The sequence below is a fragment of the Ananas comosus genome, linkage group 8 (genome assembly GCF_001540865.1).
Source record: "Ananas comosus cultivar F153 linkage group 8, ASM154086v1, whole genome shotgun sequence".
NCBI classification, from domain to species: Eukaryota; Viridiplantae; Streptophyta; class Magnoliopsida; order Poales; family Bromeliaceae; genus Ananas; species Ananas comosus.
The window spans coordinates 1,843,782-1,848,365 of NC_033628.1; positions in this window are offsets into that span (position 1 = coordinate 1,843,782).

The window sequence follows — 4,584 nt, forward strand, 5'->3', positions numbered from 1 at the left end:
TGTAGCTTAAGTTACTGAAGAATACATATGTTATGGACATAGTCTTACCATTGTACCAAAGAAGGCAATAAACGTATAATATACTTACATATATTATATATATATATAATAAGTATTATATATATGGGTCCAGCTGCTATACTATTGATAGATCAGCACTTGGTGGCTATCAGGTTTTTACCGTTAGATTTATCCCTTTCCATTATTTTTACCGTTAGATTTATACTAGTTCAACCAACCACACTACAATCCTAAGGGTCACACATTTCGAACCGACAATATTTTCGAATCAATGGCTGAAAAAATTCAATAGTTTCAAAACTTGGTGCTATTAATATATTCAGCCACCGATACTTCAAAAGCCCAGGAAGTGGTATTTTGCACCAAGGAGTTAGCGCTTTTTGAGTTTTTAGCCATGGAATGGAAGATATGAGTTGAGATGATAGTGGTTAGGTGGTGAAAATGATAGTGTTTGATCAAGGGGTACGTATTAGTAATTGAGGGGAGTAGGATCCAAGGGTTAGACTAGAAGCACCAAGGGGATGGCTGCTTCTAAACGTATTCTAGCTCAATTATATATATTAATATATATATATAGTATAGTGTGTGAGGCTACTATGTTACACTGGAAGCACAAGCCTCCGATGCTTTCAGATGTTTTCGATGTGCTGCGATCTTCGAATCGTCGATTAGTCCGTTTAAACTTGATCTAGAATATTTGAGATGTACCTAAAAAAATAAATGTTATGATTTTTCCGATATCATTGCTAGTTGATCGAAGGGTTCAAAATCAACATAATTTTAATGGCCGTAGTGAAGCCGTTTGAAGTTTTAACGGTTCGTTGAGAAATATCCAAATCACGTGAATTTTGATTTAGAAAATTCTTCATATTATATAAAACAACTCAATATCTTTGAATCTCAAAATTTTAATGTCTATTATCAGTTGTTTGTAATGATTCTTTATTTTCAGCGTTGATTTTGAGCCCTTTGCGTTCACATAGGCGAAATAATATCAAAAAAAACTTCACATAATTATTTCTAGCAGGATACTTCAAATACTCTAGATTAGTTTAACACGGAGCCGATCGACGATTCAAAATCGCATACATGGAAAAACAACCTGAAGCACAGAAGGCTTGTACTTTCGAAGTCACTAGTAATCCAACGACTCTCTCTCTCTCATCTCTCTCTCTCTCTTCTCTCTTCTCTCTATATAAGACATAAAATTTTCTAACTTTAATGTTCAACAATATTTGTTTGTGGAAGGTCATTAGCGAGACTCTGCCGCTCGGAAATGTTGTTAGGGATTCTCCTTAGGACACAAGCGTAGACACGGAATATAAGGTACCGTCGCCTATAATTTGATACAGGGCTAGCAATCGCAAAACATGTGACTGTTCGCATCTCAGTTCGTGTTCGGCTCAAGATGAGCTCAGTTATCGATCACTTCGTGATATAAAACGAGCGAACACGAGCTGATTTTTTAACTTTGAAATTTCAAAAATCAAACCATGAGTCAGCTCGCTTTGTGTTCGGTTTCTATATAATTGAATATGATGAAACTTTCTTACTATTTGGATTATGGGCCAATCAAATGTTAAAGAATCCTATATTTATAAATTTAATATTAGATTAAAATTTTAATGTTCTAATTTTTACTCAACTTTTTCGCTCTAGCATAGAACTAACAAATTTAGCTTATTGTTCGGAATCCTAGCGCTGTTTGGCTTGTTATAAACAAGACGAGCACATCAAATAGATTTTTTCAACTTCAGCATTTATGATGAGTCAGCCTCATATTCGGCTCCTTTAATTTAAGGATGGAACGAATACGAGTTCGACCCAACTCGCTGCGTGTTCGGCAGTTGACGGCCCTAATTTGATATCTTTATACAATTTTTTTCGACATAGGGATAATATTGAACTAATGTTTTATATCGCTTTAAATGAGTAATTACTTAATGTTAATTGTAACTTGTCTCTTCTAGCATTATGTGATTCCACAGGAACTGGTGTCATAGTACACTAGCTGCAGCATCATTTGGCATGAATCAGTTTTGAACGATCCTAATGAATTCAATCCATGAGATGCGGAGGTGGATCTTAATCCAGAAACCAGCTTCTTCTTCCAAGAGCACTTCCAATTAGTACCAAAAACAATTCACCCCCTAACTGATTCATCTTGTGTTCTTATTGGTTAGCTTTTTAGTTAACTAGACAAAGAGGCCAGTTTTAGCTCATTTGGTGGGGGGATGAGCTCTTGTCAGGGTAGAGACCTACGCAAGGATGGAAACTGTGGCAAGTAGTTTCTCACAACATAATCCAGACACAATTTTGAAGTTAATTGGACCGGATTCATCCGATGGCCGAAGCCACAAGTCGATTTCCGTAACGGTTTACCGGATTAGCTATAGACCGGTCACTAGTGTACATTTTGGAATTAATAGTGGGTCATGCATCCATAGCATATGTAACGTTCGGTTCTGTTAATTTTTATGTGTAATTAAGTTAAATGAATGTTGCATTTGTTTTGTTTAGGACAGTTGTTATACTTTGTATGCATGGTCTTATGGGACTTTGTGTGTTTACATTAATACAAAGTTCGAGTTTTTATGTAATTTTTCTATCTTATTTACAGTTTGTTGTTAATTTAGAGTTGAGAGAATAAGCTGTCAAGTATCTCATCAGATAATCTAACTTAAATTTGAAAACTAAAAAAGTTAAAACATGTTTATGATATTTAGTGTTTGAGATAAAAAAAATTCGAATGAATTAAAATAAAGGAAGGAAAGAGAAACGGAAGGAAAAGATTTCAAAAAAAAAAAAAAGAGAGGAAATAAAAAGAAGAAAAGGATGAAAGCAAAGAAAAGGAAAGAATAAAAAAAAATCTCTTTCTTTTGTTTCTTTTCTTTCCATTGTCCACAGAGGTATTTGACCCCTCTCCTCTGCCGTGGCAGCTACAGGAGCGCGGGTGCTCTGCACATGTGTTGCACACCCCTCCCCCAAAATCCGAACCAGGTTAAAAAAAAAAGAAAGAAAAATGCTTGGCTCTTCTCATCACGACGGGCGCACGGCTACGACGATTCGCACGACGACGATGACGACGGCAGATTATGCTAGGCGCGCCACTTCCTCAACGAGATAACGGAGCAAATGCATGATACGATAGTGCGAAGGTCATAGGACTTAATTTCTGTGTAGCATATTTATCAATCATGAATTTCGGTGATCAACGGTTTCAGAAAGCCGATGCAAATTTTACCATCAAGTCTGTCATTTTCGCGTAGTATGCAGATCGCTAATTTAACCGTGGCGGCCATCTTTCGTGTATTAGGTCGAGCTTATGGATTCGATACGAAACGTATTTTACTAGTTAAACGTGCGGCCATCTTCGTGGATATGGCCTCGACATGTCAATGCTATCTTGATCGAGCACCATTTATCTTGTTAGCGAAAAACAGTGCGGCGCATCAGTTCGTGATAGGTCGAATTGTCGGAAATACGTAAAGAGCCGTGCGGCCCATTCTTCGTGATTAGGCCTCGAGCATGGTCGAAAGCGTAATCGAGCGGCATCTTTAGTGCATAGGATCGACCGATAAATCGGCGTACAATAAATGATAATAAAAAGATGAACGGGTGTCCGTTTGAGTTCGAGCATGCTTCTATCGTATTCGATTCGTTGAACGTTGATTAATTTCGTATATTTTGAAAAAAAAAAAAATGAATAAAAAAGAAAATGGAGAAAAGCAAAAAAAAAAGGAAGAAGAACGAAAGAAAAAAAAAAGTAAAGAGTTTTTTTTTTATTTCTCTCGGTTCAAAAAAAAAAAAGAATGAAAGAATCAGAAAAAAAAAATAAAAAAAAAAGAAAAGATTAAGTACAAGATATCAAAGAACAAAAAAAATGATGAGAGAATTCCTCTCTCTCTCTTCTTCTCTCTCGGTTATACAGAGATGAGAGAGAGGATTTTGGCAGATCAAAAAAAAATAAGAATAAGAAAAAAAAAAGAAAAGAAGGAATTCAGCAAAAAAAGAGGGAAGTGAAAAAAGAAAGAAGAACAAAAAAAATTAAGGAAAGAAGAAGGAATAAAAAAAATACATAAAAAATAAAAGATGTTGATTGTGGACTATTGAAAATTGGTTCCAATTTCATCACGTTACTATTAATGCCTAGTTACTAAATCGAACTATAGCAGTTCAAAAACTTTGATAACCATGATACATAAAACCGGTTTTGGCGACCTAAATGGACATTCCACAAGTTTCGCTTCAACCTTCGAAACTGTTCACACACCATGAGCATACAAGTAGATCGTGAACACGAGGTAACTTCTTAGAAGGGTTGAACTGGATTCAGAAGGGTTCAAGTCAAGTGCGAACCATAAGCTCATCCGCTTTGTTTTTTTTGTTTTCTGTTGTATCCTGTTTTTACTGCGGTTCAACTACAATAAAAGCAGGGAGGTTCGAGCCAAGCCAAGTTAAGCAACTAGTCGTTCAACCCAAACGAATCTTAAAGCGACCTGACTACGAATGTAATGTGGATCCGATCGGAATCAAACCACAAGGAATTCGATGTAATACCCG